This window comes from Brienomyrus brachyistius, unplaced genomic scaffold, assembly GCF_023856365.1.
Source record: "Brienomyrus brachyistius isolate T26 unplaced genomic scaffold, BBRACH_0.4 scaffold88, whole genome shotgun sequence".
Taxonomy (NCBI): domain Eukaryota; kingdom Metazoa; phylum Chordata; class Actinopteri; order Osteoglossiformes; family Mormyridae; genus Brienomyrus; species Brienomyrus brachyistius.
Genome location: NW_026042363.1, coordinates 27,654 through 40,566, shown reverse-complemented (window position 1 = coordinate 40,566; position 12,913 = coordinate 27,654). Strand labels below are relative to the sequence as shown.

General features: G+C 42.9%; 1 long non-coding RNA gene across 1 annotated transcript in view; it reads left to right on the top strand.

Moving 5' to 3' along the window:
- LOC125727153 (uncharacterized) overlaps nucleotides 1-11,432 on the top strand; it is a 45,010-nt gene extending 33,578 nt beyond the window's left edge. Inside the window, exon 3 of the long non-coding RNA XR_007388574.1 lies at nucleotides 11,341-11,432. This is a non-coding gene — a long non-coding RNA (uncharacterized LOC125727153). The remainder of the gene's footprint in view (nucleotides 1-11,340) is intronic.
- The last annotated feature ends 1,481 nt before the right edge of the window (nucleotides 11,433-12,913 follow it).

Genomic DNA, 12,913 nt, shown 5'->3' with positions numbered 1-12,913 from the left:
GGGCCCCATCAACCGGGAACACTCCCCTGGCGGACGGTCCCCCCAGCCCGCTCCCCGGCAGGACGGATCACCGCCCACTGTAGCGACCCGGCACGTCCCCCCCCCTCCCCGACACTGCAGGATGATCTAAGGGAGACCCATACAAACAAAGTGCACCCCCCCCCCCCCACCACCCAGGAGCGGACCTGCGTCAACCGGGGAGCGGCAGACCCCCCGCCCAGCCCAGACCGAACCCTACAATTCGCCTAGAAGGGCTCAGAGCATCCCTAGATACCCCGGACCGCCTGCCAGGGCCCCACCACGGCGCAGCAGAGCCAAGGACCACCCAGCCCGCAGCCCACAAGAGGAGACGGCCCACACCGGCCAGAGCCGTCTTCTACCTGCCGGGCCACCCCACACGCGCAGGGCCAGAGACAGAGAGTTAGGGGGGACCCCTCAGCCCCCACTGATTCCCCATCCCATGTTAATGTGAAGTGTGCATGTACAAGTGTGAGAGAGTTGTGTGTTTATGTCTACAATGCATTAAAATTAGTGGGTGCAGATCGAGTATGAGGGCCCCACCACTGGCAGATGGCAGAGTCCCCCATCCCCCTCCCTGCACCCCAAGGCCCTAATGTAGCATGGACTGTGTATATAACTAAAGTGCAAAAAGCAGGTGAACAGTCGAGGCACGGGCACCCCACCGCTGGCAGACGGCAGAACCCCACCTGCCTATACCCACCTCCTCAGCCCTAGTGTCATGTGGTGTCTAATGTGCAAGTAAAACCTCCCCACTGCCCCTCAAAGCTCTAGTGTTGTATGAAATGTGGTGTCCGGCCCAGGGGAGCAATAAGGGCGTGCAGGAGTGGGCCCCCCCCGGCACCGGGGCCAGATCCCCGACTGGCCCCGATTAGTCCTCATCCCCGACCCCACACAACCGGCAGGGGCGGCCAACCGAGGGGGTTCAGGGGCGCCACATTAACAATTATTAATAAACATTCCACTATACATCTCAAAATTTAGCACACTTAATTCATTATCTTTGATACTGTTTCAAACATTTAATGTTCCCCAAACAGCAGCAGAAGAACCACAGCTTCATCTTCCTTGTATTTTGGCTCTTCTCTGTGTCAAGAGCTCTACAAGCTCAACTTTAATATTAATTTTCCACCACTTCTACATCTTCTATCTATACCAGACCCACATCTATCTCTACACCGCCAGTTTCCTCTCTGAAGAGTCTCAGAAACAATGCCAGCATTGCCTATCACTCTCACACCCTCCCCTCCCTTACACCAGTCCGTCACACCTCCCAGTCCCCCCATAACCTCCCCAGCCTGGACAGTGGGGGGTGTCGCTGGTGAGCACTCCTCCAAACCTTTCCTCTCTCCCCAGTCGATCACCTCGTCCCACAGGTCCCAGGCTCCCCAGTGCTGGTCGTTGGTCCAGGAAACAGCTTTCGGAATTTTCATTCTGGTTAACATAATTAACTAGCCGTCTGTGATACTCTCAAAGCCAAACTAGACACTGTATTTTCAACGTACTCCAGACATTTGCTAAATGCTATTCACCAAGAATGCCTATGGAAAGGGATGGAGCCTTCATTGGCTGCTCGTGGCATCGAGGCTACTCCGATAGAAGCGGCCAAATTGCTAAAACTGTTTCACAACCTATACAGTAACGCTGGCGAAATCAGGACGCTGCTTCGGTACGTTATAACATCGCCATGGTAATGAACCCAGCAAACGGTTAATCTTACTTCAACAACATGGGACATTTAAAAAGTAAACGTATAGGGGCTCTTTTCAGAATAACATCTTCAGATGAAACGCATTACGACAGACCGGATGAGTAAAACCAATCATATCAACCATAAGGCTTGTTGTTTTTAAGTTTAACACAATTATTTTCTCTTACAATTTAAATATAAACAATCACATTACGAAAAATGGCCACAGCATCTACAGTTTAAGCTACTAATTTTAAATATATTTCAATTATATTTTGCGGCAATATTTGCATGAACTATATCACGACATACAATGAAATATATAATTAACTATGCTAACAAAACATAATCTGAAGAAATAGCAAGAAACATAGGAAGAGATGCTTCTCACCGCTGCGCCATCGCTCTGTCAGAAAGTTTATGTTCAAACTGCACTGATTTTGTTTCTATGGAAACCAGCGAAATTTTTCATTGGTCGAAAGGATGAAGATATGTACTGACGCCATTTTCAACGAATGAAAACGAGAATTAATTGTCAGGGCGGGACGAATTTGAAGGTGAACCAATCAATAGTAGTATGTTTAGCTCGTGCTTGTTTTGGCTGAGCGTGATTGGATTTGTTGATCTAACCGCCTTCAAGCCCGTAAACCATGTATCTACTTGTCAATGGGAAACCACGCAGTTCTGTCTATAAATACTGACTGTAATTTTTTTATGACATTATGTCTTTGCTACGCAGTATTACGGTAATGCGTAATACCGCGATGTTTGGGGTGCCCCGCTGTTTTTTTTCCACAGCTGGTGAACGCAATTAGCATTTTAGCCACGTTGGTAGGTACGCTTTTGAGAAAGAACACTATAGTTCTTGTTATTCACATTCTGTGTCCTGGTGTTTTTAATTTCTCATAATGTGAACAAAGATATGTCATATACAAGTTTTTTGAGAGACTAAATTTTGGTTTGATTTATAATTTATTTAATGGTAAATAAAGTTCTTATATAGCTATTTTAGAATTAGTGCAGTCTTTCGTTTAGAATTAGCGCAATATTCTTAAAAACTGCATGTTCAAACCAAACGCCATGCCATAATAACTGCTTTACAGATATTTCATTCAGGAATCTATGGAGGGTATACTGTAGGTAGGCCTGTTTGTGTGTGTGTGTGCGCGCGTTTGGGTGGGTGGTTATGTACATAGTGCTATAAAAACATGTTATTTTGACTTTGTAGGGACATGTTTTCGTTCCCGAAAGTAAGAAGATACTGAATTTTATTAAATTCTTTGAATGCAGCCAAAGGAATAATTCAAAAAGTCTTGCATTTTATTTGGTTGCTTACTGTTACTGCTTGGTAACTACTGCAATGTTTAAGGTTCCCATAGTTAGGATTGGGGTTACGCCCATACAAATGAATGGAGAATCCCCACAAAGATTCAAATACCTACTCTGTGTGTGTGTGTGGATTAGGTGTATATTACATTGTGGGGACCAAATGTCCCCCACAATGTGACAAAAACCTGTTATTTTGATGTTTTGGGGGGCATTTTCAGGTACTCACAAAGATCTGTAAATACAGTCAAAAAACTAAAAATGCCAAAAGTCTTGTTTTTGGTTTGGTTACATATGGTTAAGGTTAGGGGTTGGTAGGGGTTAAAGTTGTCATGTTGGGATTACAGTTTTCCCCATAGAAATGAATGGAGAGTCCCCACGAAGATATAATTACACAGCTGTGTGTGTGTGTGTGTTGTGTGTGGTATCAGATCAGTCCCTGAGAGTTCAGTAGTCAGGCGCCATGTTTCTGAGTCTGGTTGTGGAGGCCTGAATGCTTTTCCAGATGCCAGAGTGAAAAGATTATGTGAGGGGTGGGTGCGGTCATCCACAATGTTGGTGGCTTTGCGGATGGAGCGTGTGATGTGAATGTCCATGATGGAGGGGAGAGAGACTCTAATAATCTTCTCAGCTATCCTCACTATCCGCTGGTCTTATGATCTGAGGCGAGGCAGTTCCCAAATCAGACCGTGATGCAGCTGCTCAGGATGCTCTCAGTAGTTCCCCAGTAAAATGTTGTGAGGATGGGAGATGGACTTTTCTCAGCTTCCGCTGAAAGTAGAGGTGCTGCTGTGCTTTCTTGACTATGGAGCCTGTGTTGAGACAAACTTGTGTGTTGTTTTTGTTTGTCACATAGTGTAAAAATTGCCTAAGGAATCAAAAATGTGGTTCCATGGGGTTCCAGACAGTGACCTTTTTTGGAGACAGTGAGACTAAATTTTATACCTAGGTGCACCAGTTATGACATTGGTCAGGTAGGCTGTGGTCTGTTAGTTGGTGACAAGTGGCTGGTGATCCATGCAACCCAAGCAGAAGTGAGCAGAACTTGTATCAGCCAAATAGACAGGAGAAAGCGGATTTTTCATTGGACTTCAGGACTCCTGAGTAACAGATAAAGACAGAGAAACAGCAAAGTTATGGAGAATCAGGAAGTAAGTGCCAGTCTGCGCAGATCTGAGGTCAGTGAGACACACATAAGGCTCCTCTGATGCTCCTCTTCATCCGCTGATGGGCCTCCAGGTGAGAATCACAAATCAAACATAATAACAACTGACACAAAGGCCTGAGGTCAGACCCTCTGTATGCAGCACACAGTGTGTCTGCAGTCTCACCCTCACATCGTGTATGATGACATTTCTGCTTTTTAGATTAAGTGCTTGTCTGAGAATAACTTCTGCATCATGCTAATTATTTAGCTGTTTCGTGCTCATGGGCAAAAGAAAAATGAGGATTAAGTTAAATATATCAGAAATAAATTTCTAATGTGGCTCAAGGCCACAGTAAAGTGGACCATCACATCAAGTAAGTACAAAACAGCCTTTACTAATACGCTAAGGGTTAAAACAACATATAAGATGTGCATAATCTGACAGTATATCAGCGTGAGAGCAAGGCTGGCCCTGGAAGTGGTGTGCATGCAATGGCAGAGCAAAGTTAGAGACACCCGCTAAAAACTTTCATTTCATCTCACTTGCTCCTTTCTTCTTTTTCCTTCTTTTTTTCCCTCCTAATCTGTCCATCCTCTTCGGCCAGCTCACCCACTGCAATACTTTACGGGTTAAAAATGAAATAAATACATTTTTTAAATTTAAAAAATGAAATCGATCAACATGAGAGGCCTATACAGAGTTTATAGAACCCCTCATGGTAAAGCAAACATGTTTGTCACAGCAGTGCATTCAGACCATGATTCTGCTAAAGCTGCCGGACAGGACAAAGGGAAAAAAAAAGAAGAAGGTGGGGGTCAGTGCAGCAGTGGGTAGTTCAGGTCCAGAATGTAAAAATCCAGACCAAGATTTAGTTTCAACCAAACAGCTGAGTACTCTGTATCAGTGTCATTCTTAAAGTCGTGTTTCAACTTCTGGCAAAGTTCTCCCAGGAGCCTATCTCTGTTGTATGTACAGTCGGCATGTAATTCATTCCTGCCCAGATCCCTGACAAACAGTTGGAGGCAGAATTACTTGTTATCAGAGTATGTGAATTTTTACACACACCAGCAGCTGTGACAGAATAAGATATTTCCTTTATACTGCTGCCACATAGTGGACACAAAGAAGACTGCAGTCAATTCTAAAATCAGTCGGTCAACATGCTACCACCACAGACTATAATCGGGAAGTGATCAAACTTCATGGAACAATATGAATATAAACAAACAGATGTAGTAAGTATATTGTGCAAAATGTATCTTCATCTTAACTACGCTGAATGGTGGAGTCCCAGAGTAAGTGATCCTCACCTGGAGGCCCATCAGTGAAGAAGAGGATGAAGAGGAGCATCAGAGGAGCCTTATGTGTGTATCGCTGACCTCAGATCTGTGGAGACTGACACTGACTTCCTGACTCTCCTTAACCTCACTGCCTCCCTTTTTGTGGGTTTTAAATGTTTAAAAATCATCCATCTATCTTTGATTTTCATAAACTGTTTGTGCACTGATGCATTTCCTGTCTATTTCTTGTCTGTAAAAAGGAAAACAGTTTGATGCTGCTGTTGTCCTGCTCTTCCCAGGAATAAATATTTTGATTTCATCTAGAATCTTATCATTTTAGAAACATGATTTCATAGCAAAATTATTGATAGCTGGTCTTCACAGTGAATCATTCATGCTCACAAACAAATTAATCAAATAAGTCTAGTTCTTTTCTAAACTGTTACTTCCTCATATTGCAAATGAGCAAAGAGCAGTGAAATCAGACTTATTCTGAAAAGCAGAAAAGTCGTCATACAGGATGTGAGTGTGAGACTCTGCAGAAACACTGTGTGCTACATACAGAGGGTCTGACCTCAGGCCTTTATTTCAGTCTTTATTATGTTTTATACAGTTTTAAAATGTCACTGCAGTAGGTCTTTTTCATATGTGTGGATCAGCACAAATCATGAGGTCCGTTAGGAAGGTGTCTGTATGACAGGGGTGGGGGTATCCTGGGGGGGGGGGGATGGGTGGGGGCAAAGTCAGGTAATTCACTTCATCTGGGTCTTATCAGCAGTCCTGTGTTTCTCTCAGCACCACAATGATGTTTCACACATAATGGGGTCCGTGGGCCTCCTCAGTTATATTCAGGCTTTCAAAGTTCTTCAATCATAAAAAGTCACATGGATCTGACACTCTGACACTGTTATATTAATTTGTTTAAATTCATTGAAAATACTATATATTACAGCTAGTATTTGGATCCGTCTGCTCTTTATCCGTTCCTCACTGGCATACCTGGGTCTTTGTGCAGTGCTTTCCGGAAGCATCAGAACCATTCATAAGGGAATCTATGTGTGGCTGCCCTCTAGTGGATACACAAAATTCGGCTACTTAAGTAGCTTGACTATATTTCCCTCCTAGTTTAGTTTAGTTCCTAATTTAATTTAACAGATGAAACTGAAGGCAGAGCTGGAAATTAGTTTAGTCATGACTTCAGAAGTTACGCTGACATGGGATTCTGTACAATCAGAGATGAAGCTGCTGGATGGGATGGTCATCGCCTGCTTTTTCTGACTGATGTAGGTCTGGATGTAAAGTTACAAACTGCTTAATGTGTATCAATCTGTTTTATAATGTTCACACAAAAAAAGTGCTTTTAATGTGTCTGCACCTTGTATCTCCCACAATGTGCTTCTGCATTTGATATCTTCTTGACTTGGGGATAAAGAGATTTAACTGGATGGATTTTACTTTTGTGAAGCACTACAGTCCAAAGCTGAACTGATTGTTCAAAGCTTTTTGGTTTTTAAGCAAAACTACTTCATTTAATTTATCTGAAACCCACTTTGCGCCTTTCTAGACTCAACAAAGCATCATTGCCAACAAAATAAGTGAGTTACAGTTAAATCAGGTAAAGAAGTTTCATTTGGAATTTACTGATCCAGGTTTTCAGTACCACGGACACCAACTAGACTTACTGTCATTTAATGGGAGTGAAAGCAGAAACCAATAGATCACACAGGGATATTTTCATTTGATGGTGTCTTTCTTTTTACTTTTGATATGCCGTCTTCCTCCTTAGCTGATATGTGAGGCTGCTGTCAGCTCAGACAAGCTGGTGTGATTTTACGCAGAGTGATAAGTGGGCAGTCCTGTTTTCGTGTGTTACATTTTCATTTGATGTTGGCCAATATGTATGTGGTACTGTTTCCTCCTTAACTGACATTCACAGGCTGTTGTTAGCAGAGACAAGCTGGTGTATTTGTACTGCAGATTGAAAAGTGGGCGTTCCCGATTACATCACTCTTTTAAAGAGTCCCTGATTGGTGGGCTCTGACGAGGAGGGGTGACCTAAAAACTCCAAACCATTTATCCCTCCATCCATCCATCCATTTTCCAAACCGCTTATCCTACTGGGTCGTGGGGGGTCCGGAGCCTATCCCGGAAGCAATGGGCACGGGAACAAACCTGGATGGGGGGCCAGCCCATCGCAGCCAAACCATTTAAGTTTGTGAAATTCATTTTTAATAATTACCATCCATCCATCCATCCATTTTCCAAACCGCTTATCCTACTGGGTCGTGGGGGGTCCGGAGCCTATCCCGGAAGCAATGGGCACGGGAACAACCCTGGATGGGGGGCCAGCCCATCGCAGCCAAACCATTTAAGTTTGTGAAATTCATTTTTAATAATTACCAATTTCAGAAAAATATGAAATGTTTTGTAAAGTATCAATTTATTAATCATGTATTTAAACAAATTATGACCAGTATAAAAGACACATACAAAACTGTACAAAAGTCTTGGGCTGTCGAAGAAAATGATGTTCAAATGATCTTCATCTTGGTCTAGAATTATAATATTTTGTCCGTCAAAGTGTGGCAGCCCAGTCATTTCAAAATCTCTTCTAAAGTTAGTAAAACATTTGCACCAACCATCCAATAGACCTATATCTTTTTATAACACAACTCCTATGGCTAATCAATGCATCATTAACATTTTGTCACGGGAGACGGCAGCGATCGCGGGCAGGCGGGTAAGAAGCAGGCAGACAGCCGAGAATCAGGGCAAACGAGGGGTTTAATCTCAGGGACGAGGGCACGAACATCAACTGACATCAATGACGGACAAAGGACTCGGGTAAGACACGGACTGAAATACACAGGACTGAGCAAATTAACTAGATACAGCTGGGTACAATCGGGAGAAAACACGTGGGTAATCAGGGGGCGTGGCACACAGGAGGAGCGGACGAGCCGGGCATGACACATTTGTTTAATTAAATTAATTAATTAAGTGAGCTGGTGGCAGAATTTAACAAATACATGGAATGGCTGGGGTGCCCCTGAGGAGAGGTTTAGGATCCAAAGCGTGGTTCATCTAGCGATCCAACAAGGCATCAGTAACTTTATGGAGAAAAGAAGAAATTCTTGTTAGTTTTTATTGTGTCACTTTTAATTTGCATATATTTTTATGATAATTGTGTTTTTGTTCTGAGCAAATATACACAACCCAATTAAATAGCATTAAACGTTTTCTTTGATGGCCCAAGACTTTTGCATAGTACCATATTTTTTCAGAATCAAGAGACAATTTAATAAAAACCAGTCTTACCTTCACAAGATAACGATTATTAAACATTAACCAGCAGGTGGCAGCAAAGCACTTGTGAATAAGTGGCCAATACGTGGTTGTACAGGTTGCCAGCAGATAATCATCCCCTCTGTGTTTAACTGACTCTCATGCTATGACTGTACAGACTGAGCAGGGCCGAGTGAGAGAGGCTTCACTGCAGTTAGCATAACCGTTTATTTTACAGCTCGTCTGACTCATTCTGCTCCACGAAGGTCATCTCCTCTGCCAGCTTCCTCTGATCCAGGGAGACCCTCTGCTTCTCTCTGATTGGTTCCTGCTTTCTACAGGAGGTCCAGTGCAGCTGAATGGTGATGATGGTGCAAATCAGGTAAAACACACCAGTCCCAGCTTTCAGTACAGCATCCAGAACCTGCTCCCACCTGTGAGACATATAATACACCAGTGTGTCTGTCAGTCACACATATCACATTTAAACCTGAAGAACAAAACAGTGAATCTGTTCTGACTGAAGTAAAACCACCTTGATAATCGACAGCAGCACCGATCAGCTCAGTCCTACATACAGAGCCAGCTGGACCAAAGAGCTGAATAAGAGGGTGGATGTGAACAGTAAAGTCTTACATGCTTTATAGAAACACGGTACAGCCACATCGGTACTATTACACAGGACACATGTGAGGAACAGGAGACATTAACAAAGAGCATGAAAATAGCTAGAGATTATCACACAACATGTTACACTATTTTGTAAAAACAGGCCTGCAGTCATTCCCCAGCAGCACAGGGCAGAAGGCAAGGGCTCACCCTGGATGGGATGGGATCTCAAGTTTATTATTAAGAAAATCAAATAAAAAATATTTTTTTCCCTTAAAATTAAAATGACAGTTTCCCATTACTGTGTGATCAGGTAAATGCTGCTAGCTGGACCCCCACACTACTGTAAATGCTGCTGAATGCTTACCTCCGTTTTTCATTATCCCCTCCTTCTTCATCATGTGCAGAGAAAAGGAGAGCAGTGGAAACAGGAGAAAGGATAGTTAATAAAAAGCAGGGTTTGCACTGTCGCCTCACTCCTCTGGCACGTGTACTCAAGTCTTCGCTGGAGTTCCGTGTGTATGGAGTTTGCATGCTCCCCCTGTGTCATTGTGGGGTTCCTTCCAGGGACTCTGATTTCCCCCCACAGTCCAAAAACATGCTGAGGCTAATTGGAGTTGTCAAATTGCCGGTAGGTGTGCTTGTGCGAGGGAATGGAGTGTGAGCGTGTCCTGCAATTGGTTGGCACCCTGTCATGGGACGTTCCCTGCCTTGCGCCCATAGGGACCCTGAATTAGACAAGCAGTTTCAGACAATGGATGGATGCAGCACTGGAACAGATATTACAGAGTACAATTGTAACACTGGTCTACGCTGCAATGAAAAACCACCTACAGACATGTTAGTCAGTCTGCACACCATTAGTAACAATTCATCCTCACAAAGATGAAAAAATGCCTGAATTATGTTGCAAGCTACATGGATTTGTCTGGATTTGTATACATAACAAGTGACTGGCTGTATGTCTGTGGAAAATGCTGTGATTTTTGTCATATTACAGACTGATCATAAACTAGAAGACACACATTCAATATTAAAGACACCAATTAGCCTGACTGTGCGTTTTTGGATTGTTGGAGGAAACCCACACAGCATGTGGAGAACATGCAAACTCCACACAGACAGAGCAGAAGCCAGATTCAAACCCCTAAACATGGATGCGTGAAGCAACAGCGCCGCCTACTGGACCACCGTGCCACTATCATTGAAACAATAATCCCAATAAATAACTCTGTTTCACAACAGCTGATAAATAGGGGATTATCCCCACAAAGAAGCACAAACCCCTTCGTGAGTGAAACTGCTGGGTTGATTAGTATGTATCTATTTATATTCAAGCATAAATAATTCACAGGCAGATTTAAATCAATTACTTATGTTTAACAGTAATATGAACTGGAATCTGCAGGATTCCAGCAGCACACCAATACCAGCCAGTGTCCTTCCTCTCCAGCCCACTCATTGTCACAAAGAAGGTTTCATTTTCTGTGTCATCCCTGATCAGGACAGGCCTCCCATGCAAACTCACTGATCTCTCTGATGCACAGGAGCCCCCAATCTTACACCACATCCTTTGTCTTTTGTTGTTTCCATAGTAACACTGACACTGTCTCCATCCACACCCGTCACCTCCTGTTTGTCCACTGTCAGCCCTGGAGGACTTCAACACACAGGTAAAACACTCAAAGATTTGCACAGCAATGAAATGTTTATGAATATCAGCCCATTACAACATACATACTGTATGTAAATGTTTGGCCAATAAACTGACATTTTTTAACATATTGCTTATCATATTTAACCTCATGAAGTCGCCCGATTTAGCTGACACTGTTACTTCTTCCAAGTCTCGTTTATCATATTGAATTAAATTAAAATGCAGATTTTTAAAATATTAAAACATTTTTTCCATCAGTGTTTGTGTTAAGGTCCTTCCTTTTTGACTCAGTGACATGTTACATACTGTGCATCTCATTGGCTACAGTCTGCAGTACAGACATCTTACCATCAGTGACTGACAGATTAACCTGATCAGAGAGGCTCCACTGATCTTCACACCACACCAGTACCGATCGGAGTCCTCAGCTGTCAGATTGTTGATGGTCACAGTGAAGACTCGCTGGTCAGGATCATCTCTGACTCACACTTTACCCTCCAGTGGAGAGTCAGTGTGTACTATGGGAGTACATGACCTCACATTATACCCTCTGCACCAGTATTTCACATGAGTTTTATATCTGTCACCATAGGAACATGGGATTGTTACAGATCATCCTCTCTGTACACAGGCCCATTTCACTGTAGACACACTGTCAGCACCTGTGGGGAAAATAATTAACTGAATAAGGATTTTCCATCTCATGACATCTCTAAGTAATTATGCTTGGTTTGTGTAATACTTAGATTAGGTCATGTGTAATTAACAGAACAGTGATGATGTATAGAAGTCAAAGACCATCATTTTACTATAAGAACAAGGAAAACAAAACTAGTGTCTGATCTTGGGAAGGGCTTCAGCAGGATGTGGGATCGGGAATCTGAGCCTGGCAGTGTGCTCTAGGGTCTGAGAGGAAAACCAGGACCTTAAATCCCTAGTAAAAGGCCTAGATGAGGTGAATGAATGGGCTTGTCACTGTGTGGGATGGCCACACCCCTTCAGTACTATGGCCTTATTTGTAAACATATCCAGTCCTGTGATACAGGCCCTCTCATATTCCCTCTATACATGCTTCCTTTGGGCTCTATTTGTGAACGTTATTATGTAAAATATCATTGCTATGCTGGTGATACGCAGCTCTATCTGCCATTAAAACCTGGTGACTGCTGCTCTCTGGTGGCCCTTTCTAACTGTCTGGAGGATATTAAGAACAGGACAGCAATGACTTTCGTCCAGATTAATGAAAACAAGACAGAGGTAATGAGTTCTGGTCACTGTTCATGATCTCAGAGAACAATTAGGGCCTCATTCAGAAAACTTCCAGTCACATACTAAAAATCTTGGTGTCATCTTTGATTCATCACTGAGTTTGATAAACAAATAAATGCTGTTGTGAAGGGGTGTTTCTGTCAGCTGAGTTCAATAGCCTGGCTTAAACCACACCTTTCAGCCAAAGACCTGGAGAGTTACTCCTGCTTTTATCCTGATTGGGTTACTGCCGTTCTCTGTACCCAGGTTTACCAGAAGCATCTTTATTCTGACTACACCTTGTTCAAAACGGTGCTACCAGGCTCTCAACAAAAAATAGACACCAAATTTCCCCTGTGTTGGCTGCATTGCATTGGCTACCTGTTAAGTTTTGAGAATTTCTGAGAATACAGTTTAAAGATTTCTTATTTCTTTCTAAGGCGATACATGGCATAGGTCCCCAGTCCGTCTCGGAGCTAATTCAGCCTTACACCGCTTCTTATTAGATGCATCTCTGTACTGACCCTGCACACACAGGAACACATTTTATTTATCTATTTAATCTGACTATTCTGCTTTGCACATCATGTATTTAACATTTATAGTGATTTTATATTTATTACTAGATTATTGTATAACTTTTGCACTGTTT